At 35.1% G+C, this 27,540-nt stretch overlaps 1 long non-coding RNA gene and 1 pseudogene across 1 annotated transcript in view; one reads left to right on the forward strand and one right to left on the reverse strand.

Moving 5' to 3' along the window:
- LOC140497339 (uncharacterized) overlaps nt 1-27,540 on the reverse strand; it is a 164,975-nt gene that overhangs the window by 63,858 nt on the left and 73,577 nt on the right. The window lies entirely within an intron of this gene.
- Nucleotides 25,243-27,037, forward strand: LOC140531738 (sphingosine-1-phosphate lyase 1 pseudogene; annotated as a pseudogene).

The raw sequence follows: 27,540 nt of genomic DNA on the forward strand, positions 1-27,540 counted from the left end.
GCTCTTAATTCTGCTTTCTCCACCATGTAAACTAATCTTCTTCCACATGATAGACTTGAATTCCCTTTCCTTCTAATGATTAAAGGTTCACCATTCCAAGTTTCTTTACTATGAATTTGTTTCCAATCATCGTCCTAGTTGCTTTCTTCGGGATATTTTTCTTCAAATATTGTTCAAAATAGTTATTTTTCATTTTTAAATGCTAAAGTTAGTAATACATTCTTCATCAATATTTTGGCATTATTTTAATAAAGAATTATACTTATCTTTAGGGAAAAAAGTATGCTTGATTAGAATAAGTTATCTGAACCTAGAAAATCTCAAAAGAGCTGTCTTCAAAGCAGCCATGTTCATCTGGTGACAGTTAATTGAATCACATAATGTCTAGGAGCAAATTCTCAGTCTTTATGGAATTATCATTGCAATGTTACATACTACCAATTATCACAATGTATATTAAATAATTTCACTGAACTTTAATGAATGTGTAAACTCAAGAGAAGTTTGAAAATTAGATCCCCTGGATTACTAGAGACTTTGAATCTTTACTGAATCAAATGTGTTTTGACACCACAAAATATATACTTTTGTTGTATGAAGCATAGACTTTTCCATTAAAATATGCACTTATAAAAAGTTATTTTTAAAGGAAAATTGTATAAGATCATAAGTTTCAAAGGAGGTGCTAATCTACATTGGCAGAGATTGTTACCTTGTCAGATATTTCCAATGACAGTGAAATACAGGTCTGATCCAATTTTTTTTAAAGCTTTCCCTCTCTCCCTCCCATCTATCCCTTTCTAAATGATTGACTTTCTTGCCTACATTTTAGTAACACAATTACACTAGATATGTATGCACAATTCTAGCTCATTAAATGTGGATAAAATGAATTCAATACATGCCATTATGAAAATCTCTGAAATCTTTCAGACAAAAGGCAAGAGAAGTGCATTATATGAATATATTTAGATCCACATATCCACTATGAATAGCAAACAGCCAGATCTGTATCTGTCAGGAGAAATTTAGTTGACTTTCTGTGTCATTGTGATGCATTGAAAGGAAGTGTCACAAAAAATATGCATCAGTATGTTATAATAAGAAAAGGTTAATTTCAGAAATTCTTCAAATTCACTTATCTGATAATTAGAGAAGGGTTCAGAGTCCTTATGTGGGCACATGCTCACTTCAGATATACACTTCAGTATATTTCCCATGACATCACTAATAAATATTTGTTCAATGAATTAATAAGAGTAAAAAGCAGCAAAGCATCACATTTCTCCTAGCTTACTATCTCTCCCACTAATATGAGCTACTAGGGAGAGGGATCAAAAAAGGAATGTGTGGTACCACACTGAAGTTATTTTGGAGGAAATAGCATAATGAAACACAAGAGATCATGTCAGACTTCTGGGTCAAGATCTGGTGTAGCTTTGCTCATAAATTGAAAATCTGCTTGCAACAACAGAGATAGCATAGAATACTGTAAAGAAGAATGTTTTATTTGAGACCAGAGAATATTAATTTTAAGCGTGGTGTGACTTTAAACATTTCATTTATCTATTCTCAGTACCTTCATTTACACAATATTAAGAACAGTCTGAAATATCAAAAAAAATTGCCTCAGACACAAATCTATATTCCTGATCTGATATGTTATATTGTAAGTGTCAAAATCTTCAAAGTTAGGCAATGAGAATTTTTTTTTCATTTACAATGTCATCAGATATTCCTTGCAGGAAGTGTTTGAGGAACAAATATTGACTAGTACCAAAATTATGCTGAAGATTACAAGGGAGTACCTCCATGCCACGATGATTATGATAGGTGATGGGAAATCCCATCGGATTCCTATGGGCTTGAGAAAGTTGAGTCTCAGGAAATAAACCTCAATCTAGGCAATTTGGAGGCAAATTAAATGAACTCCATCTTTATCTTTACTGAAAGGTAATGTCCAAGAAAAATTAAGATTCCATGACCTCCACACATCAATAAGCAAATATTTCTTAAATGCTTACAAATTGTTAGGCATATTCAAAAATCGTTTGAAGAAGATATCACAAAATAGATCAGCAGATTTTAATTATTTGCAAGAAATCAAAAAAGTTCCGTGGTTATAAACTCCTATGTGGAAGAAAAGGTGCAGCTAAAGAAAACACTTTGATGAAAAAATATTGCATACAGTATGATAGATCTAGATGGAAAACAAAATGAAATAAAATTGACACACTTTTAGTCCTGAATAGTTCATGTTTATCATGTCAGGCTCAAAATTATTGTTACTTCTGAGATCATTGTAAAGTGAGAAACAGAGAAAGGTAAAGATAGAGACGTAGTGTGACATGATACTGAGACAAAGAGACACACAAATACAAAGATGCAGAAAGAGACAGAGAATCTGTATATCAGCTTAATTTCATAAAAATCAGAAAAATAGATAAGATCGCAGGAATAAATGGAAACCTTGAGTGTCATTGAGTGAAAAATCATGCCTGACAGAAATAGGTCTCTTTATATTCCTGAAAGAAAAAAAAAATGGCTTTGAATTGTAAGATGGTAAAATTCCTATTAATGTCACTCATTTTACTTTTGAATAAATTTTCTTTATTAAAATATTTTGTTTTTTCAATTACATGCTAAAACAATTTTAACATGCATTTTTAAAGTTTTAAATTCCACATTCTCCCTTTATCTCTCTCTGCAAATGACTCATTCAGAAGGCAAGTAATTGATATAGATTTTACATGTATAATCATGCAAAAAATATTTCCACATTAGGAGTATTGTGGAAGAAAACACAGACATCTCTCCATCCCACTCACTTCCCCACAAAAAGCAAAAAAAATAAGTATGTCTCAAACTCATCCAGATTTCATCAGCACTTTCTTGTAAAGTGGAAAGCATTTTTTCATCATAAAACCTTTGGAATTATCTTAGAATCAATGTATTGCTGAGAATAGCTGAGTCATTCACAGTTGATCATCACACAATACTGCTATTAGTGTATACACTGTTTTCCTGGTTCTGCTTACTTCCCTTTGCATCAATTCATGTAAGTCTTTCCAGGTTTGTTTTTATTTTCTGAAAGCATTCTGATTGTAATTTTTTACAGCATAATAGTAATCCATCATAATCATATACCAGAACTTAATTAGTCATTCCTCAACTGATAGGCATACCTTCAATTTCCAATTCTTTGTCATCAAAAAAGAGCTCCTGTATGTATGTGTATGTATGTATTTATATGCATGTATGCATTTGTATGTATGTATATGTATGTATGTATATGCACACATATATCTATGTCTATATATTTATCTATAACTACATAGATAGGTAGTAAGATAGCTAAAGATGTAGATAGACACATACCTATAGTTCCTTTTCCCTTATTTTTATCTCTTTTGGATAAAGATCTAATGTTATTGCTCGGTCAAAGGTTATGCACAGTTTTATGCCCTTGGGCATTACATGCAAAAACAATTTTAAGTCAGTTCACAACTCCACCAAGTGTCCCAATTTTCCCACATTTCCTCCAACGTTTGTCATTGTCTTTTTCTGTCATATTAGCAAATTTGAGGTGTGAAATGGTACTTCAGAGTTGCTTTCATTTGCATTTCTCTAATAAATAGTGATTTAGAGCATTTTTTCATATGCCTATAGATAGAATTGATTTCTTTGTTTTCTATAAATTTTGACCATTTATTGAGGAATGACTTGTATTCTTATAAAGTTGGCTCAGTTCTCTATGTGTCTTAAGAAATGAGACCTTCATCAGAGAAACTTGCTATATTTTTTTCTCTTAGTTTTCTACTTTTCTTTTAATTTTGGCTGCATTGTTTTTTTGGGCAAAAACCTTTTAGCTAATTTGATGTAATCAATTATCAATTTTAGAACACATAATGCTCTCTGTATCTTATTTTGTCATAAATTCTTCCCTCCCCTTTTCCATTGACCTGAGAGATGAAATAGTTTGTGTTCCCCAAATTTGCTAATGGTATCACCCTTTATGTCTAAGCCATGTACCCATTTGATTTTATCTTGGTATATGCTATAAAATATTGGTCTATACCTAGTTTCTGCCAAACTTCTCTCCAGCTTTCCCAGAACTTTATGTCAAATTGTGAGTTCATATCCAAGAACTTTGTATATTTTGATTTATCAAGTGCTTGATTACTATGGTCATTTATTACTGTGTATTAAGTACCTAATGTATTCCACTGATCCATGATTCTACATCTTAGTCAGTATCAGATTGTTTTGATGATTAGCACTTCCAGTCTAAAGTGCGGTATGGCTAGGCCATATTACTTCACTATTTTTTTTACTGATTCCATTGTTTTCTGGATATTCTGGGTTTTTTAGATTATTATTTTTCTAGCTCTATAAAACATCTTTCATTTTTATTCTTTGTTTTTATTTAATAAAATTATCCCATTATTTATTTATTTTATTGGTTTGTTTTGAGTTTTTTATCATGAAACTAGCTCCTAGTTTTATTTATTAGTTCAATGGTTTTCTTATTTTCAATTGTATTAACATCTTATTTGATTTTCAGAATTATGAATTTGGTGTTTAATTGGAGATTTTTAAGTTGTTTTCTTCCTACTTTTTATTCAGTTGCATGCCCAACTTGCTGATCTGCTTTTCCTCTATTTTATTGATGTAAGCATTTAGAGAGATAAATTTCCCCCAAGCTGGTTGGGTATTTTACTTCCTTCTTGAAGTGGATAAAATGGCATCACTCTATGGTGGGAACAAGGTATAGTGTGTCTAACTATTGGACCAATACAAGCTCAAAAGGCTCTACTACAAGTCAGGTACAAATAGTCCCTTTGAACATTTGGAATGGAGATGTCTCTAAATTTGTGCATCTAATATTTCTTTTAAGCTACTGCAATTCTGCTTTGCTCATAAAGTGCCTTGTTTTCTTTCATGTGGATATATCAGGCTATGGGACCCTGTGCCAGTGTTTCCCATCTCACATTTAATTCCAAAATTACTCAGAAATGTATCACTTTTTTTGACATCTATGCAAATGCTTGCCTTGTTTAAGTTCTCTTTAAAATACTCTTTTTGGCAAACATACTTCTGGCATTTGAACAACCTGACTAGCCCATTGGAATCATGCTCTCTGAAGAGTGAATGCTTGGCACTTCAGCTAGAGAAAGAACCTCAGGTTTTGGTACCTGACCTTGCCAGGTGATCTTCAAAATCTTCCCAAGACAATTCAAATATAAGTGATTCAGTTTCCTGGGATGGCACTGGTAGGCTGTCCAGGTTTCACAAATATACAATGATGAAGACAGCATAATGGTTCTGTAAAGCTTCAGTTTGATAGATAGCTTAATACCTCTTCTTTCCCATACTTTTCTTTGGAGCCTCACCAATGCTGAGCTAGCTCCAGCTACACATGCATCAACTTCTTTATCTGTGTGTACATCCCTGGGAAGTATACTGCCAAGGTAAATGAACTTATCCATAGGATTTAAAATTTCTCTATTTGCTGTCACCATAGTAACTTTCTATCATCAGGTTCTTTTTTATTGTTGTTGCTGTTTGTTCATTTTTCCAGTCTTTGTCTTGACTTTGAACTTATGTTAAATTTGGGTTAAATTTGGGCTCTGATACTGCAGTGGAGAGGGTGCTGTCCCAAACTTCAGGTTTTTCATGCTGCTGTTTTCAGGCCTAGTTCTTGGGGTCTGTAAGATTTCAGTTCTGTCAAGGTTGTATGACCTAAGGATCACATGGTCACTGCTCTCCTAGTCTGTGCTCTGGTTTGTGAGCAATCATGAGCACTCTTCTCCCCATACACACACACCAACTCTGACACTATGACTAGGGCCTGTTCTCCTGCTAGTATTCCTTCTTTCCCTTGGGGTGGCCACCTTGAATCACATATGGGCAATGCAACGAAGTCCTGCATCTAGTGCCAGACAAGAGATACCTTTAAGATCCTTCTGACCAGTTGTCTGACCCTCTTATCTTCTGTGAGCTGAAATATCCAGAAGCTATCGCCTACTCAATAATCCCTAAGCCTTATTGATGACTTACTGATGTGTAGGCTGTTTTGGATTGTGTACCACTTTTACCCCAATGAGATAGACCTTTCCTGACAACCACCTAAGTTGTCTTTGGCTAGAAAGTTGTATTACCTTATCCTTTTGTTGGTACTGCCACTCTAGAATTCATTTTCATGTATTGTTTTAAAGGTATTTGGAAGAAAATATGGGAAAGCTTAGGCAACTCCCTTTACTCAGCGTTTACTCTGCCATCTTGACTTCTTTTTAAATACTTCCTAATACCCATAAACTGTTTTCTTCTGTTGAACCAATGTAAGTCTGCGGCTAACTTTTTTATATTGGTTTTTGTTCTGTACTTTGGAGAGAAAAAAACACCTCCACTCCTTCATCTACATGAAAGCCTTTATATTCTTTGAATTCAGCTATCATGGGTGTCCCTAAGTCTCTTCTTCTCAGTAAATATGCCATGATCTTTAGGAGCAGATGGTGGTGCAGCAGATAGAGCATCAGTGCAGGAGTCAGGAGGACCTGAGCTCAAATTTCACCTCAGACACTTGACACTCTGTGACCTTGGGCAGGTCACTTAACTCCAATTGCTTCATCCTGGGTCATCTTCAGTGATCGTGATGAATATCTGGTCACTAGATTCAGATGGCTCTGGAGGAGAAGTGAGGTTGGTGACCTGCACAGCCCTCTCTCACTCAAAACAAAGTCAAGTGGAAGTCATGTCATTATTTCTCTGATGGCATGGTTTTCTTCAGCAATGAAGGACAAACACACACATGATCTTTGAAGGTATGGAATCATTTCTGGCATACTTATCAACTCAGCCTTCATTTCTTAATTTCTTTAGTCTTATTGTCTTTCATGAATCTGTTCAGAAGTGACTGTAATACGTTAGCTGTGGCCTAACTTATGTAGTGTCCAACCAGATAGTTTTTCATTCTGAGTTATATGCTTCCATGAAAACAGTATAAAAACTTATTAGTTCCATGAGTGATTGAATACATGAGTTTGTGTGACACTTTTTTCCCCTACCGATATTGCATTCTTTATAAATCTTAAGATCTCCTTAACATACTCTACTATCAAGACATGTCTTCCCCATTCTGTAACTATGTGACTGATTATTTTTAACCTCAGTATAAGGCTTTTCATTTATCCTATTAAATTTAATCTTAGTAAAGTCATTAATATTTCTTGCATGTTTATTTTTTTAAAGTTTTATTCCATAATTCAATGTATTACACATCATCCCTACTTTCATGTCAAATCTGATAAGCAGTGTCCTCTATAGTCCAACTGATAAAAAATGTGTTGAATATGGGGATAACGACACAATCATGCTCCCCCCCATCCCAAGAAGACTACTCTCCAGGTGGGCATCAATCCATTAATCTCAACATTTTGGTTATATTCATTCAACTTGCTCTAAATACATCAAGCTGATCCAGCATCCTGCCTCCTAGAATTATGGTTGTAAACATCATGGCCAGCAGTTATAGTGAAACAGATGTGTCTCTCCTGGATCAGCACTAAAGCAGCAGATGGTGTGTCAAAATGTTTATAGTTAAACAGAACTACTGCCACTACTTAGAACCTTAAATATGGAAGGTACTAAAGTGGTCATCTATTTAATCTTGTATCTGAACAGAAATAATATCTACATGTGTTTCCCCTGTCCAAGTCTTCACATTACAACCTAAGAAAATGAGGCCTAGTTAAACCAAATACCTTGCTCATAGTCACTTACTTGCAAAGTATCAGAGCTTGGGACCTAAACTAGGTCTCTCTATTCTAAGTCAAGAGCTCTTCTTACTATACCACACTGCCTCTATTTGGTGAATAAATATTTCTCAGGTAACTACGATGCACAGAACCCTGCTCATAAATTTAAACTCCATGAGATTTTTTTAATATATATTCCCAAACAATTTAACAAATCTCAAGTTTAATCCTGGCAGTGTGAAGTCATGACAAAGTTCATAATTGTTTCGGTAGTAGATATGAGAAGAATATATAAAACTAGAAAAAATTTCCTAAGCTTTAACCATAAATATGAAATATTAAGTAATTTACTATAACTAATCCTATATTTTTCCGGAACTTTTTTTAAATTCTGAATTGTTTTTGTAGCTGATTCACATTTTATATTGAAATTATTCATCAACGTTTTCTTTGGAGCAACCACAATCATACAATAGGATGAACTGGTTGGACGGTGCAAAGGAAGTAGAAAATGCAATGCATCAAAAATATTCAATTACATAATGGAAGAGAAATAGGATAGGAATATATATGCATAATATGATGTGTGTGTATAACTCATGTGTATAACTCAAAAATAACTCATGTTCAACCGAGATAATCATTTAAATGTGTCTCTCCTTGGGTACAAAAGGAGATATTCAAAATATGTAGGTAAGGTTATCAGTGGGAGTGAAGGCCTGGTGTGTGGTAGAAGTCTCCAGTCTCAGGTGTCTGCTGATCATCTGATCACCACAGAGATAGCAACAAACAGAACTGAAAACCTGAGAGAAAAATCCAACTAAGAGATGTTATATGGAAGACAAACAAATGACATTAGGGAATAAGGAACATGATACTTCCCCTCTTGGCCTTGAGTTATAGGGGAATGTGCAAAGAAGTATCCAGTAGTTAAGTATGCTACCAGAATTGCAGAGTCTCCAGAGAAATATATGTATTTGTTAACACCAGAAGGCAGACTGTGTGTATGTGGCAGTACAGAATGAAGGGAAGTTTATAAATAATGAGACATGGGTCCAAAAGGGACTGAGGGAAAATAATCACTGGTTGAAAAGGGTTGAGATTATTAGGAGATGGATGGGTTTGTGCTTAAGAAAAAGTGGTTGGAGGGCCACAATTAAGGAAGTAAGATGGTGAGGATTGACAGTTGTAGGGAAAGTCATAAAATGAGGGAATGTGTACTACTGAGTAATCAGAGATGCTTGCAGATTGAAGCAATTCCATAAGATTAATACACCTCAAACACTCGTCCCTGCGCCTACTCCAGTTTCTCTCTGCCTCTCTCTCTGTCTCTCTCTGTGTTTCTTTGTGTCTCTCTCTGTCTCTCTGTCTCTCTGTCTCTCTCTTCCTTACAACTTCTGTAATGGGAATAAAATAGTAATATCTCCTTGCACTCCTGATATGTTTCCAAGATGCATCTAGAAATGTTGGAATTATTTTAGAGAGAAGAAAAGACTACAGCAATCAACTTGTTCCACAAGAGAGCATCCTTTCCTCCAATATTAGAGAATAATAGGGAATTTTTTCCGCTAAAAATCTGTTTACCTTGAAATTATAAAACTTTAAGAAGTATCCTTTTAAAATATCATCTTTAGCATAAAAAATCCCAAATCATGTTACTTCCTGATGGTTTGGCATGCAATAGTGTTTGACATTAAAATGCTTCTAACAACTTTTACTCTTTTTTGTTGACTATATTAATAAAGCTTTTGAAGTTCTTTCTTCCATTTTAAAGCAAAGTAGTCTCCTTCTCTTGGCAAAGAAAAACTCTGTTGAGTCACTGTTATCCTATAATAATACTATTATTATGATTGGATCACCACTGAACCTTATTTTCCTCCAACAATGGCTAAGCATTCCCTGTTCTATAAAACAACAGCAAGAATACCAATAGTGAAAAGAAACAAACAAAAACTGTCCTTTTACCCTAGAATCTTTTCAAATTGGCCTATATTTCTCTCCATTCTTTACCAAATTTCTACAAAGAGTAGTCTATGTTCATGCACACCAACTCCTTACCTCTATTTTTATTCCTGTTAATATCAGGAACATTTCATCTTCCACCAACTGTTCAGATCATGTCATCCCCAGACCTAATAAAGATTCCAAGATTCATGGGAATTTTAGTTCATGATCTTATTATGCCTGTCAAACTGAATACCAACAAATAACAATACTTTTTTAACAATACATATTTTTAATTTTAGAAAGGACTTTTAACCAGGATTATCAGGAATAAATAATATACACAAACAAAAAATAATAAATGTAATACTTCACAAACAAATACATCAGCCTTTGAAAAATGATGTATAAAACAAAAAAAGGATCCTCAGCAATAGTCTTTGATACATTAGATGAACATATTAAGAGACCTTTCTATGATCCAATGGGGTCTACCTACCTGTAAGATTTTGTCACCAGACATAAAGGAGGAAAAACACAAGTAGTTAGGTCACACTTCTGAACCTCAGTGTAAACTTTTCCAGAGGCAGAAATTAATTTGAACAGAAAAGTATTTTCTTCAGTTTCATCAATGTGACTCCCTTGGGGAACCATAGCATTGAATAAAAGAATCTTACCTAATTCAAAAATTGAACAAATATACTTTAATCCTATATTCTTCAAAAGAATATCCTTGTACTAGTTGGAATTTAGTTGAAAAAGAAAGTATTTTCTGCTCGTCTCTCCCAATTCGAACAGCTAGGTTGAATCAAGAATTAACTCTGTCACTATGATGAACAAGATAGCTAAACACACAGCTATTATGCATAAATTGTTTACCATGCAATTATAAAAAAAAAATCAGGGAACTTCATAAGGGATCTGATAACAACATCCATATACTAATCAACACCCTATATTCTATTTTACGAGCCCAGTACCGAATGGTAATTGTTCTCTTCAAAGTAATTAACAGTATCCTAATTGCCATATGCAATGGACCTTTTCACAGATCTCACTCTCCTTGTTATTTCTGAAGCATTTCGCCAAGTGATTCTCCTTGATTGACACCTCTTCCTTGGCTTCTATGATAATTTATTAATTATTATTGGGTGTCTCATTCTCTATCACCCAACAAACATTTAATAAATATCTACTGTTTGGTTGCCCTGCCCAAGCTGTTAGCGATAAAAAATAAAAACAAAACAGACATTTGAATCAAATAGTTTACATTATATTGATTGTATTTGACAAAGCCAATGCATTTCTTTCCTTGATGTCTCTCCATAAGACTGTCTGAGCAAAATGATTTTTTGCCAAAACAATATTTGAATCAATCTTTCCTTTCTACTTCAAAGTGCACTATCAACATGATCTCCCAAGTACCAACCAAAAATAGCTTCAGGCAACAAAATTTTCATCCCTAAAGGTCTTCAAGAGAATGAATGATCACGTCCCAGTGAACTACTTCAGATATGAAAACCTTACCTTAAAATGGATTCATATATGTGTATATATGACACCCTGGGAAAATACATACATATACATATATAAACACATATACATGTACATGTGTGTATGTATGTACATATGTATGTATCCCCAGAACATCTTAGAAAGTTGAACTCTGGCTCTATCATTCTCTTGTTATAAATCAATTTCTTTTAGGGTTGCACTTGAAATTATAGATTATCTTGACTAGAACAAATCTGAGAACCAATACACTTAAGATTTCCTTGTTTTACATAGTTAAAAATGGAAGGCAAAAAATTGGAGATTATTCAGTGCTAGTGGTATCCAGTTCCTTCATATATGCTGCAATAGATTAGAAGATTGATAAATAGATGGTCCTTTAATTTGACTTAGCTATGACAGCAAAATGTAATTATATGCAATTATAGTATATGCAATATACTAATTATAATAATATAATGATATATAATAATAGAATTATATGCAATTATAGTATATATATACATAATATATAATAACATAAAATATATTATATATAATCATGTAATGTAAGAGATAGAAAGAACATTATAAATTATCTAGATCAATGGTAATCATGTTTACAAATAAGACTGAGAAGTGCCTGAAATCTCATGACTAGTAATAGGGGACAGAGTTGGGACTTTAAACCAGTTCTTTTGAGGTTAAGTCCATCATTCTACTGAATCATTATATCTCTTTTTGATAACTTTAATATAAAAGGAGATTCCCAATGACAAATTTAACAAGAAAGATAAAGGTATATAAAAAGAAGAAAGTTTTCTTCCAGTTTAATAGTATAATTTGTTAACTCTTTTTTTTTATGGAAAGCAACAAGAAATCCAATAAACAAAAAAATGTCTTTTGTATTGACACCCTGGTTGTGACAGGATAAAATATTAGCACTTCTGTTCAGAGTTCCTGTCCACAATTTGATCAATCAGCACAACACATGCAATAAGCAAAGAAGAGTTTTCTCATAAGGATAAAAACAAATATGTCTTTGCCATCTGTTCTGTTGTCCATCAGGCTGAATCATCAGTAAAGGATTTTAGAGTCTGATTACTTTGATTAACTTCAAAAAATTGTATTTAACTGATCATTTTGGTAAACTACTTTTTCAGCCAATTTCTCTATTTCATTAACCTTGCAATATGTTTTAATGATTTAACTCACTATAGAATTCAGTCTTGAGAGGGAAAATATATTTTCTGTTTTGGTATCATTTTGTAAATCTTGGAAATCTTTCAACAGAACAAATGGGTTGTATGACATAAAAAAAGATATAAATCATCACATTCTAATTTCAAAAAACTAAACTGGGATAGGAACTGGACTAGGGTTTTCATTAATATAAAAAACTACCTGTTCAGAAAATTCCCTCTATGCACATTGGTACATTCTCTGCAATGTCTAATCTTAAATAGTGGCTTAGAAGATACTTCCCCAAGCTCTCCCACTTTCCCCTTTAAATAATGTAGTAACGCCTAAGGTAAATTCAGGAGAGACAGAGCCAACAGAAGAATGGGGTGAAATAATTTTTGAGCCTATGATAACTTAGAGAGTTGGCAGGAAATGTCTATATCATTGGGGTGAGAGTAAAGCACTGTTCAGTGCAGGCCACACCTCAGCAAACAGCAGGGCTTGAAAACAGCAACTTCCAGAGGTACGGTTCCAGGGCACAGGAGAGTAATGGTGGGGAACAATGGAATAGGCCAGAAGAATAGCGATCGCACTTCTCCTTAAATTATATCACCTTGGAAGAACTGAAAACTTGCAAATCTCCAGACTTGGTTCATAAAACAGCAGCACAAGGAGCCGAAAATTTGCGACACTGTCCTCTCCACCCAGGGAGCAGGGCCCATCTTTGATGTAGAGCTAAAGATCAAGAAGTAAGCAGGAAAGAAAGAGCAAATAACAAGCAAAAAAAAAAAATTGCTGCGGTGACAGGGAAGATCAATGCACAAACTCAGGAAAACAACATTGTCAAAATAGTTACATGACAAGCCTCAGAAAAATGTGAGTTGGTCTCAGGAATAAGAAAAAATCTTGGAAGAACTTAAAAAGGATTTTGTAAATCTAATAAAAAGGTAGAAAAAAACTTGGGAAAATAAATGAGAATGATGCAAGAAAATCATGGAAAAGTGTCAAGTGTCATAAAGTAGGTACATTTTTTAAAAATAATACCTTAAAGAATGGAATAGGCCAAATGATAACAAAGACACAAAAATCCATTGAAGAGATGAAGTTTTCAAAAAGCATAACTGATCAAACATAAAAAATACGCACAAAAATTAATGGAAAAGAAAAAACTCCTTAAAAAGCAGAATTATACAAATGGAAAAGATAAAAGAGCTCACTGGAAAAAATATCCTTTAAAAAATAGAATTGGGCAAGTGACTCCATGAGATATTAAGAAACAATAAAACAAAATCAAAATAATGAAAAAAATAGAAGAATATTTGAAATATCTCACTGGAAAAACAACTGATCTGGAAAATAGATTGAGGAGAGAAAACTTAGGGATACCTTGATGTCCTACAATCAGAAGGTGAAATGGAAATTGAAGGAATCCATAGATCACCTCTTGAGGGAAGAATCCCCTGAATATTGTAGCCAGATTCCATAGTTCCCAGGTCAAGAAAAAAGTGTTGCAAGCAAACAAAAGAAACATTTTTGATATCATAGAGCCAAAGTCAATATAAGACAAAATTTAGCAGTTTCTACATTAAAATATTGGAGAGCTTAGATTATGATATTCCAGAGGGCAAAAGAGATATGATTATAACCTACTCTACAAAATTGATTATGGTCCTTTGAGGTGGGGAGAGAAGGTGGGCAGGAGGAAAGAATATTTAATGAATTAAAATACTTTCAAGTATTCCTGATGAAGACAAAAATAATGAATAGAAAAACTGACTTTCAAATACAAGAATCAAAAGAAGCATGAAAAGATAAACAGGAAAGATAAATCATAAGAGATTCAATAAGGTTAAACTGTTAACATTCCTACATGGGATAATATCCATAACTACTAAGAACTTCATCATTCTGGGGCAACTTTATTTTTACGGGTTAAAAGGAATATACATAGACAGAGGGCATGGATGTGAGTTGAATGGGATAGAATGGGATGATATTTAAAAACATAAAATTAAGGGATGAGAAAGAGGGATGTACAAAAAGAAGGGGGAATAGAGAAGTAGATGGGGTAAACTATCTCATATAAAAGAAGTACAAAAGAGCCTTTACAGTGGGAAGGAAGGTGATTGGGATGGTAGGCAATGCTTGTACCTTACTCTCATCAGAAATGGTTTAAGGAAGGAAAGACATGCTCACTTAGTTATTCATAGAAATCTCTTACCCTACAGGAAAAAAGCAGGAAGGGAGATGGGATAAAAGGAAGGTGGAAAGAAGGAATGATGGGGGAGGCAACAGTCAGAAGGAAAACACATTTGAGGATGGACAGGATGAAAGGAGAGAAAGAGAAGGATAAATGGGGAAATTAGGATGGATGGAAATACCCAGTTAGTAATTGTAACTGTGAATATGAAAGGGATGAACTCAATCATAAAATAGAAGCAGATAGTAGAGCAGATGAAAAGTCAGAATCCTACAATATGCTCTTTGCAAAACACACACTTGAAGCAGAGAGACACAAAGAAAGTGAAGGTAAGGGACTAGAGTAGAATCTGTTATGTTTCAGGAGAAGTAAGAAAAGCAGGGGTAGCAATCATGACTTCAGACAAAGCAAAAGCAAAATTAGATCAAACTAAAAGGGATAAGCAAAGAAACTGAATTTTGCTGAAAGGGTTTATGTTGTTGTTCAGTCATTTTTCAGTCATGTACAACTCTTTATGGCCTTTTTATGGGGTTTTCTTGGTGAAGTTACTGAAGTGGCTGACCATTTTCTTCTCCCATTTCCTTCTCCCATTCAGGGTCACACAGCTAGTAAATGCCTGAGGCATTTGAACCCACGTCTTCCTGACTACACTTGGGGCAATCTACCCACTGCATGACCTAGCTATCCATTGCTAAAAAGTACATAGAAAATGAGGTAATAACTAGATATATATGCACCAAATGGTATAGTCATTCCCCAATCAATAAATGGTCAAAGGATATGAACAGGCAGTTTTCAAATAAAGAAATAAAAGCTATGTATAATCATTGAAAAATGCCATAAATAACTATTGATTAGATAAATAGAAATTAAAACAATCTTGAGGTGCCACCTCATACCTATCAGATTGGTTAATATCACAGAAAAGAAAATATAGATACTGAAGGGCACATGGAAAAATTAGAACACTAATGCTCTATTGGTGGAGTTGACAGATTCAACCATTCTAGAAAGTAATTTGGAACTATGATCAAAGGACTATAAAACTGCGTATCCTTTGACCTAACAATACTACTACTAGGTCTGTATCTGAAAGAGATAAAAAAGAAGGGGGTGGAGTAATGTACAAAAAAAAATTATAACAGCTTTTGTTTGTGGTGGCAACGAATTGGAAATTGAGAGAATTCCAATAAATTTGGAAATTGCTGAACAAGTTATGGTATATTATTTTGATGGAATGATATTATGGTATAAGAAATGAGGAGGAGGATGCTTTAAGAAAAACCTGGGAAGACTTGTGTGAACTAATGCTAAGTGAAGTGAGCAGAACCAGGAGAACATTGCACACAGTAACAGTCTAACATGTTTCACTCATGATACCATGGTAGGCACACTGTCTTGTAGAACTCTTGGGCACAGCTATATTTCAATTCTCTGTCTAATTTATTATAAGGAAAGGTAAAGCAAAAATAATATTCCACAAATTCTTTTTTATGATTATTTTATAGTATTTGTGAAGTATCTTCTTTCTTAAGTAATTATCAGCTATGTGAAAGGCACTGTGCTGGGGAGACAAAGGGGGGATAACAACTGCAGCCTTACAGTAACTCAGATTTTATTGGTGTTGGAGATGAGTTGGGGCATATAAAATATTCACAAATAGTATACTATATATGTGTATGTCTGTACATGTGCACATATGTGCACATACTATTTGTAAAGTATATAAACACACAATGTATAAGATATAATATATACAAGTATACTATATAAAGTGTCTTTATACTTCATATATATTATATGTAATGTAAAGCATATTATACGTATGTGTAAAGGATAATATAGATAATATCAACATATCAAAATATCATATATAATATATAAATTATGTGCAAAATTTATATATTACATTGTGTCTATATACTTTAAAAATAGTATATACAATATATTCTTTGTGTTTACTTTTTTTGTGAACATATCGAATGCCCCACACTCAATCCCAATAAAATCTAAGTTGCTGAGGCTGTTTTTATATTTGTTTTTTGTCTTTGTCTCTCCAGCATATAGCACAGTGCCTTGCACATAGCCAGTAATTACTTCAGAAAGAGAACACTTCACAAACACATTCATTTTTGTATCATAAAATAATTATAAAAATAGTTCATAGAATATTACTTTTTTACTTACCTTTCCTAACAACAAATTAGGTGGAGAATATAAATACTGCTGTACCCAAGAATTTTGCAACACAGCATACCTACAGGGTATGAATGAATATGTTGGAATATGTTAGGCTGTGTACCTATCGTTCTGGATGCTGTATGATTCACTTAAATACAGAGTTGAGTATAGCATTAAAAGAAAGAAAAATGAACAATTATAAGTAGGCAGTAAAAGTCACCAACAGACTCTAATGCCTCTTTAGAGGGTCCTCCTCTTCCTACAAAGAAAATGGCAGCAAATCAGTCAGAGTAATCAAAGTCCTTTGGAGATACTTGCCAATAACATAAACCTAAATTGAAGTTTTCAGAAAATGAATTCTAAAGTGCTTATTCACTGGCATCAAACAAAGATGGGCTCATTCTGATTAGTCTTTTTGGTCCTTTGCAGTAAGTCAGGTTTCTACCTGACTTTGTGTCTCTTTTATAGCATTTCCAGTTCCAATGATGTAAATGAAAAGTGTGGGGGAACCATTTCTTTAATATCCATTATTGTCAGTCTTCAATTCCATGGAGAGACAACATAACAGTAGAGAGAATACAGGAACTGGAGTCATTAGGTCCTAAATTCAAATCCTGCTTCCAACACTAATTCTGTGATTATGGAGAAGTCACTTAACCTCCCCATGACTCAAGTTCATCATCTATAAAATCTACAATACAATGAAACCTAATGCAACGACTTATTGTGGGGATCAAATGAGATAGGTAATTGACCTACAATTTTATTGATGTAAAAATTCCTATTTTTGAAATAAGAAATTCCTAGATAAGGAAACTCCCTCTACTAATGCAGGTCAAAACACCTCTGCAATTTATAGTATTAAGAGTGCTTCCTTGAGCACTAAAACATTAAATGACTTACCCAGGGTCACATAATCAATGCATCAGAGATAGAAAAACCCATGTCTTCCTGACTTCAAGGGTACCTTACTTTCCTCTATATTGGCTGCCTCCATTGTACCCCCAGTTCTCCCCTAAAAAAATATCCCTATTTTATAGGTGAGAAAACTGGGAGAAATGGAGACAGGTAAATGTCTTGCTCAGGATCATACAATTAGTGAATTTCTAATGCAAGGTTTGGAACTCATCTTCCTGACTACAAATTCAGCATTTCATTCAATAGCAAATAATAAAAATTTTGTCTAGCTGTCCAAAAAAAGTGCATATAATGATATAAAATGCCAAATATAATTATTTTGTATAGGATTTCTTTAATAAGCAGCATTTGGACAAGGTATCAGAAGAAGGCAATCAAGGTCATTGAAAGGTACAAAACTATCCCATAAAATGATCAATTGAAGGAAATGGGATATTACTCTACAGAAGAAAAGACTTGAGGGCAGGAGGAAGCTGTCTGCAAGAATTTGAAATTTCTTTCATGTGGAAAAAGAATTAGGCTAGGATCCAAAGCAGAACAAGGAACCTTAGGTTTAATTTACAAAGAGGTATACTTCAACCTGATGCAATAAGAAACATTATTACTTGAATGCTCTTAAAGTGAAATAGGAGATACTTAGTTCCTCTGATAGGAATATTCAAGGAAAGACCAGATTACCATTTGTTGGGATATACAATAGAAGAATTTCTTCATTCAAGAATAACTGTGATCAGATGGACTTTCAAGTTGCTCCCACATCTCAGACTAGATAAACTCCAACTTTTAGTCCTATCTGATTCATTGAATCCATGGAGTTCTTTCTTAGCCTTCCACAATGAAAAGAATTTTCTTTGCTTTCAATGATTGCAATGCATTTATATGATTTTTGTCAAGAAAAATGCATTGTTTGATTAAGAATATGATAAAGAGGTTCTGAAATACTGTTCCATATTTGTGGTCAGAGAACCTGGATTCAAACTCTAATTCTATCACCTACTATGTTTGTGACATTGGAAAAAGCATAATATCAGTGCTCTGTTGTTTTTGTTGTGATTGTTATTGTGTGTGTGTGTGTGTTTCATTAGTATAATGAAGGGACTAGACAGATAGTATTCCTTTCCGCTCTCAAACTTTGCTCCTTTGATATTACCGATGATTCTCTCTTATTATGTGTAAGCAGCTATATATGGAATCTCTTTGCAATGTCCAGGACATCATAAGATTGCTGATGATACTGCTGTTAGCACTATCATTGTTATTATGCCAAGCTTTAATATGTACTAGTAATAAGGGTGTCAGATGTCCTTTGACATATGGGTGGCCACATATTTATAGTGGATTCTAATAGCACTCATGCTTATTAAATAGTGCATAAATAAATAGACTTGGAACATAGAATAGTTACTTATAATAAGAAATAAGATGGCGAACACTAGTTACCGTAAGTTAGACAAATTTTTCTGCAGTACTGCTTTGCTTTTCCCCAATCCCACAGTGGTCTCAGGATTTCCTAGAGTACATTCCTCTATGGAATACTGTATCTTAGGGATCTCTGGTTCCCCTCTTCAACTGGATTTATCTTAAAGCTTTTATAATCAGAAGTAATTATGTGATATTTGATGAGAAGTAGCAAGGCATAATGGATAGAACATTGGCCTTAGAGAGTAAGACTGGGTTCAAACCCTGCTTCAAACACTTAGCAGCTGTGTGAGCCTGAGTAAATCATTTAATCTTACTGTGCTTGGTTTTCTCTTATATAAAATTAGATGATTTGACTCAATAGTCTGTCAAGTTCCTTTTAATTTAAAAACTACTATCTCTGACTATGTTGGCAAGGAGAATTAGAGGTGTGCCTATAAATCAAACTAAGACTATGGATGAATATGTATTAAGAATTTGAGCTCTGTGAAATAAAGGGCTATTGTTTTTAAAAGTTATATATTAGTTTTATATTGCCCCAGGAAATATAACTGAAAAATAATGTTTTTGTACTCAAAAAGAGAGAAAAAGACACCTCAAAACTATTTACAAAATACCTCAGATCCTGTAAAATAAGCCTAATACCCACATAAAAAGTCATGTCACTAAAAACTAATAATTCCATATCTTCTCCTGTGACATTTATGTGTGGCTTAGTAATGAAAATTTTGGATATTAAGAAGAATATGAATTATTAACTTAATTACATCACAAAAGAAATTCTTTTCATTATTGCAGAACATTTTTTTAAAAATCACAAATAAATGATGGCCCTAATGGTAAGGAAATAGAAGATTTAATTCTGCACATCAACTTTCATTGGAAATGCTGGAAATAAAAGGACAAAAAGTTTATTTGATTTCCAAAGGACTCATATACCTAGGTGAAAATCTCAAAAAATTACATTTTTTTTTCTGACAGCTTTTTAATGATTATATTTTAAGGAATTGAAAACTAATGAAATAATTTATATACATTAATTTTGGACATAAAGAAAGCAAGAGTGACTAAGCATAAGAAATGGTATACATATCCATAGGTTCTATCAATAAGCAACTATAACCCCTCAAAAGGTCTCCTTTCAAAAATCTCCTCCTGTATAGTTCTAAACTTTTTATGATGAAATCAATAAAGGAACAATTTTACGGGTATATTGCCTTTGAAAAAAATTATATATTTAGCCTGTCAAAGGTTTTTCTGGTAAATACTTAACAATCATTTCTGGAAGCAGGAAGGGAGATAAATAAATGAGCACTGAAGTTTAATCTGAATTATTATTATTATTTTTGCCCATCACTTTCTTAAGTCTAAACAATTAACAAAACAGTAAATCAAGCCCTAATACATAGAGTTTGCTGATTTCTAGGAAGGATATGCTCACACTGAAAAGTTAACAATCAGCTCTCTAGAGCCATTCAAACTGGCTCTAGTGATGAGATTCAAAGACTGGTCGAGAAGAAGCCCATTATCTCAAGTACCATTTAAAGCCACTTTAAAAGACAATGAGATTCAAATAGGTTGTTCAATGAAATATAAAACTAGGTTGGGTAGCTAGGTGGTGCAATGGATAGAGCACCAGTGCAGGAGTTAGGAGGACCTAAGTTTAAATCTTACCACAGACACTTGACACTCACTAGCTGTGTGATCTTGGGCAAATCACTTAACCCCAATTGCCTCATCCTGGGTCATCTCCAGTCATCCTGATGAATATCTGGTCACTGGATTCAGATGACTCTGGAGGAGAAGTGAGACTGGTGGAGGGCACAGCTCTCCCTCACTCAAAACAAAGTCAAGTGCAAGTCATGTCATTATTTCTCTGATGGCATGAAGGACGAACACACACATAAAACTAGGTGCCTCACCTAAACAGTCATAGCGGGCAAAACTCGGACCTACTGTCCCTGATTACCTCATCTTCCCACCCAAGGCAGGTTTTCTTCTAAATGAATCCCTAGCCTCTCCAGCTTTATTAGGAGGCATCTCCTTGAAGCAGCCTTCTCTTTTGGGGGGACTGCCCCATCTCCTTGGAAAGGGCTTTCTCTCTTAAGAAACTGCTTCCTCAGGGGTAGACTCAAGATGGCTCAGTAAGAACACAGACTTAGCTCTATCAGAAATTTCTTCAGATACCTCTAAAAGAGAATCTGAACAAATTTTAGAAAGGCAGAATCTACTAGGAGACAGAGTGTGGAAGATTTCCAGCCTAAGACAGCCTGGAAGGTCAACAGGAAGAATCTGTTACACGGAACTGGAAGAGCACAGAGCACACAGGCTGCACCAGCACAAACTCAGCCATAGTGGAGACAAGCAGGAACAATTGGAGTGGAAAAAAGCAGAAGCAGCAGTGTAGATTCTCAAACATATCAGTACAGGAAGGGAGTCCAGTGGAACTGAGTGAGAGAGAAGTACAGTAAGAAAGAAACTGTTTAAGTATTGTGGAAATATAATCAGGATAACACAGAATCTGGCAGTTTCTACATTAAGGGATTGAAGGGCTTGGAATATGATATTCCAGAAGTCAAAGGAACTGGGATTAAAACCAAGAATCACCTACGCAGCAAAACTGAGTGTAATACTTCAGGGGGAAAATTGGTCTTTCAACGAAATAGAGGGCATTCAAGCATTCTTGATGAAAAGACTAGAATTGAATAGAAAATTTGATTTTCAAACACAAGAAGCAAGAGAAGCATGAAAAGGTAAACAGGAAAGAGAAACATAAAAGACTTTTTAAAGTTGAACTGTTTACATTCCTACAAGGAAAGATAATATTTGTAACTCTTGAGACTTTTCTCAGTATTAGGGTAGTGGGAGAAATTATGCACACACACACACACACACATACACCCACATATATATACTAGGAACACAGGGTGATTTGAATATGAAGGGATAATTCCTAAAAAGTTAAAATAAAATTGAGGGAGGAGAGAGGAATATATTGGGAGGAGAAAAGGAGAAATGGAATGGGGTAAATTATCACTTATCAAGGAGGCAAGAAAAAATTTCTTCAGTGGATGAGAAAAGGGAGGATGGAAGAGTGAAAAAGGGAAGCATACTCTCTTCACATTTGACTTGAGGGAATGACATGCTCACTCGATTTGGTATGAAAATATATCTTGCACTATAGGAGGGTAGGGGAGAAGGGAACAAGTGAGGTAACAGGAATGATAGAAGGGAGGGCAAATGAGAGAAGGGAGTAATCAAAAGCAAACACTTTTGGGGAGGGACAAGGTCAAAAGAGAGAATAGAATAAATGGGGGGCAGGATAGGATGGAGGGAAATATAGTTAGTTTTACACAAAATAACTTATGGAAGCCGTTTGCAAACCTACACATATGCAGCCTATATTGAATAGCCTGCCTTCTCAGTGGGGATGAGTGGGAAGGGAGGAAGGGAGAGAAGTTGGAATTCAAAGTATTAGTAATGAATGTTGAAAATTATTTTTGTGTACAACTGGGAAATAATAAATACAGGTAACGCAGTATAGAAACCTATCTTGCCCTATAAGAAAAGAGAGAAAAAGGGCATAAGAGAAGGGAAGGGTGTGATAGAAGGAAGGGCATATTGAGGGAAAGGGTAATCATAAAGCAAGGTGTTATGAGGGGAGGGGAGAGAGGGGAGTAAAATTTGAACTCAAAATTTTGTAGAAATGAATGTTTAAAACTAAAAATAAAGAGATAAACATTATTTTAAAAAAAGGAGAATTGCACAAATTGATAAGGAAACACAAAACCAAAATGGGAAAATAGGACAAATGGAAAAGGAAATACAAAACTTAACTGAATAAAATAACTCCTTAAAAGGAACAATTGGATAAATGTAAAAGGATATGCAAGAGTTAACTGAAGAAAACAATGAATTAAAAATTAGAATTGGGCAAGTAGAAGTTAATGACTCTATGAGACATCAAGAATCAAACAAAATCTAAGAATGAAAAAATAGAAGAAAATGTAAAATCTCATTGGAAAAACAATTAAACTGGAAAATAGATCCAGGAGAGAAAAATCTACAAATTATTGGTTTACCAGAAAGTCATGATGAAAAAAAGGGACTGAACAATATCTTCCAAGAAATCATCAAAGAAAACTGCCCTGAGGTGCTAGACACAGAAAGCAATTACCAAAAGAATCGACCAATCACCTCCTTAAAGAGATCTCAAATTTAAAATAGCAAGTAATATTTTTACCAAATTCCAGAATGATCAAGAGAAGGAGAAAACACTGCAAGCAGTCAGAAAGAAACATTTCAAATATCAAGGAACTACAGTCAGGATTACAAGACCTTGCAGCTTCTACATTAAAAAATCAGAGTGATTGGAATATGATATTCCATTAAGCAAAAGGACTTGGATTACAACCAAGGATCAATTACCCAGAAAAATTGAGCATAATATTTTAATCAAGGAGACAGATATTCAGTGAAATAAGGGATTTCCAGACCTTCATAATGAAAAGGCCAGAGCTCAATAGAAAATCTGATCTTCAAATACAAGTCTCAAGATAGGCATAGAAAGGTAAACAGGGAGGAAAACTTATTTTTTAATATAAGCAAACTGCTTACATCCCTCTATGAGAGGATGATACTTGTTAATCTTGAGAAATATATATTTATTATGACATTTAAAAGGAATATACATAGAGGCAGTGAGTATAAATTAACAGATGTGATGATAAAAATAATGTGATTAGAAGGTGCAAAGAGATTGTAATGGAAGAAGAGAAAAGGAGGAAGCAGAAAATGGCAAATTACATCACAAGAAGAGGCATAAAACATATTATAGGAGAGGGAAAGAGGGGAGGGAGATAAGGGTTGTTTGAGATTTACTCTCATCTGATTTGGTTAAAGGAGGGAACAACATACTTGCCCTATATGCAGTAGGAGGGGAAAGGGAAAAGAAAAGGGAGGGGAGGTTGAAAGGAAGGGAAAAAATAGTAAGGGGAAAAGGTAGTAAAATGAAGGGGGGCTGAAAGAAGGGAAGGAAGAGTGAGGGACGTGGTGGTCAAAAATAAAACTATTGTGGAGGGGAAGGGAGAAGAGAGAAATTAAAACATAAACTGGGGGAAATATGAAGAAGAGAAAGACACAGATAGTAATCACAACTTTGAATGTGAATTGGATGAATTCTCTCATGAAAAGGAGACTGATAGCAGAATGGATAAAAATCATATTCTTAAAATATGTTGTTTATAAGAAACACATTTGAAATGGGGAAACACACGGGTAAAGGTAAAAGTTTGGAGCAGAATATAGTGTGCTTCAGTTGATTTAAACAAAACAGGAGTGGCAATCTTTATCTCAGAAAAGGCAAAAGCAGAAATAGATCTAATCAAAAGAAATAAGGAAGGAAACTATATCCTACTAAATTAGGTACCAAAGACAAGGAAGCAATATCATTACTACACATATATGCACCAAGTGGTATAGCATCCACATTCCTAGAGGAAAAGTTAAGGGAGGTACAGGAAGAAATAGATAATAAAACTATACTAGTAAAGGACCTCATGTCTCTTTCTGAACTTGATAAATCTAACCACAAAATAAACAAGAGAGAAGTTAAGGAGGTGAATAGAACTCTGGATAAGGTAAATATGATAGATCTCTGGAGAAAAGAATATGCCTTTTTCTCAGCAGTATATGACACATACACAAAAACTAACAATGAACTAAGGCATAAAATCCTCACAGTTCACAGCAGAAAAGAAGAGATAGTCAATGCATCCTTTTCAGATCATAATACAATAAAAAGTATATGTAATAAAGGGCCATAGAAAGATAGACTAAAAGTTAATTGAAAACAAAATAATCTACTCCTAAAGAAAGAGTAGGTTAAACAACAAATCATAGAAACAATCAATAAGTTTATTGAAGAGAATGAAAATAATGAGACAACCTACAAAAACTAATGGATGCTGCGAAAGCAGTTCTTAGGGGAAGTTTTACATCACTGAATGCATACATGAGTAAAATTTAAAAAAAAAGGAGAAGATTAATAAATTGGGCATGCAGCTGAAAAAGTTAGAAAAAGAACAAATTGAAAATCCCCAAGTAAATACCAAATTAGAGACCGGGGTCGGGCCTCTGAAGGAGGGGAGAGGGAACTCTCTGCGGGCAAGAAGGCACTGATGGAAGAGCAAGAAGAAAGAGATGTTTGACTGGGACCTCCTAAAGGTGAAGGCCATTGAGCCGTATCAGGAAATCTTGGAGGTATATTTGATCAATGCCAAGAACTATGTAAATGGACACTGCACCAAATATGAACCCCAGCAGCTGATTGCATGGAGTGTACTGTGGACCTTGCTGATGGTGTGGCTCTATGGGTTTATCTTCCAGTCTGAGAGCTTCAAAATAGAAGTTTTTTTAGAATCACTGGAAGAATCCCTATTATTGGTATTAAGATCAGAGAGAGATTTAACAAGACCAGGGAAGACATTATCAAGAATCTGTCATTCCTGAAAGTGGACAAGGAATACGTGAAAAACCTGCTGGCAGAAGGTTTAAGTGCATCTGACATTCTGGAGAGACTCAAGGACTACAACTCCCTTGGAAATTCATATTAGGAAGATGGGAAACTCTCTGGGACAGTGTACAGTGGTGATGAAAAACTCACTGAACTTCTCGTGAAGGTTTATGGAGACTGCATGGAACAATCCATTACACCCAGAAGTCTTTCCAGGGGTTCAAAAGATGGAGGCAGAGACTGTGAGGATAGTTTGCACCCTCTTTAATGGTGGACCAGAGTCTTGTGGCTGCATGACTTCAGGCGGGACAGAGAGTATCCTGATGGTCTGCAGAGCCTATCAAGACCTGGCTTATCAAAAAGGCATCAAATTTCCAGAAATTGTGGCCATGCTGCCTTTGAGAAGGCAGCCCATTATTTTGGGATGAAGCTGATACGTGTCCCACTGATTAAGAAGATGGAGGTGAATGTCAAAGCAATGAGAAGGTCCATTTCCAGTAACACTGCAATGCTTGTCTGTTCAATGCCTCAGTTTCCGCATGGGGTGATGGATCCTGTGCCTGAAGTGGCCAACCTGGTTGTCAAGTATAAAATTCCTTTCAACATAGATGCCTGTTTGGGGGGCTTCCTCACTGCCTTCATGCAGCAAGCAGGCTACCCACTGCATCAGCCTTTTGATTTCCAGGTGAAAGGCGTGACTAGCATTTCTGCAGATACTCATAAGTATGGATACACTCCCAAAGGCTTATTCGTACTACTGTACAGCAGCAAGGAGTATAGGTGCTGCCAGTTTTGCATTTCCCCTGATTGGCAGGGAGGGATCTATGCATCTCCCAGTATAGCAGGATCAAAGCCCGGTGGCATCATCGCAGTCTTCTGGGCCACTTTGATGCACATAGGGAAAAATGGCTATGTTGAGGCCACCAAGAATATGATCAGAACCCCCTGCTTCCTCAAGTCAGAGCTAGAAAAAATCAAAGGCATCTTTGTTTTTGGGGACCCCCTGCTGTCATTTATCACTTTAAGCTCTAATGACTGAGAGTTTTCAACTCTAATCTCATGACAAGGGTTGGAACTTGAATATTTTGCAGTTCCCATCAAGCATCCACATCTGCATCACCCTGGTTCATACTCATCCCAAGGTTTCCATGCTGTTTCTGAAGGATATCCAGGAGTCTGTCACACAGATCATGAAGAATCTGAAAGCTAGGACAACAGGCATGGGTGCCATTTATGGGATGTCCCAGACTGTCCCTGACAGGAAGATGGTAGCCGAATTGACAGAGGCCTTTTTGGACAGTCTTCTCTCCACAGACACATATCAGGGAAGTCAAAAGAATGGTTCCCCCAAATCTCACTGATCCTGTGCCTGAGGATGCCTTCTAGCCATGCTCCTGGGCTAACCTATGGAGGAAGCAGGCTGCTCTGAACTGAGGCGATTGTTCACATTCCATTTCAAGGGCAACTTCCAAGACATGTGGATTTGAGGGATTCTTCTTCCTTTCCTTCTCTCCAAGCCCCAGGGTTGCTTTTAATTTGGAGATAACTGAAAGAGTTCCTCATGTAATGATCTTGTCCCTGCTTTCATCCCTTCTTGGTATTTTATTAGCTATTTCACCCATAATCATTGTGTGGCTATTTTGACCTCTTCTGGTTTCTTAGGGAAGCAAGGGTGAGACTCTGGAGCCTGAGCAGCCTCCCCTTGTCTCTTCCTTTGTCATCCTCAGCCAAGTTGCCTATGTCTATCTTAAGCAGATGTCCTTCCTCTGAACTGATTTGGGTTTCTGTTCCCAACAAGCACCAGAGGTAGGCAACGGGACCCATTTATGATGATCATGGCTAATTTCTTTGTATTTAGTAGGAGACTTGCTAGACTGAACCATTATTCTGGTGGGATAAGGTTGGATCAGTCTATTTCTTCCCAGAGAAAGTGG

Source organism: Notamacropus eugenii, chromosome 3 (assembly GCF_028372415.1).
Source record: "Notamacropus eugenii isolate mMacEug1 chromosome 3, mMacEug1.pri_v2, whole genome shotgun sequence".
Classification (NCBI taxonomy): domain Eukaryota; kingdom Metazoa; phylum Chordata; class Mammalia; order Diprotodontia; family Macropodidae; genus Notamacropus; species Notamacropus eugenii.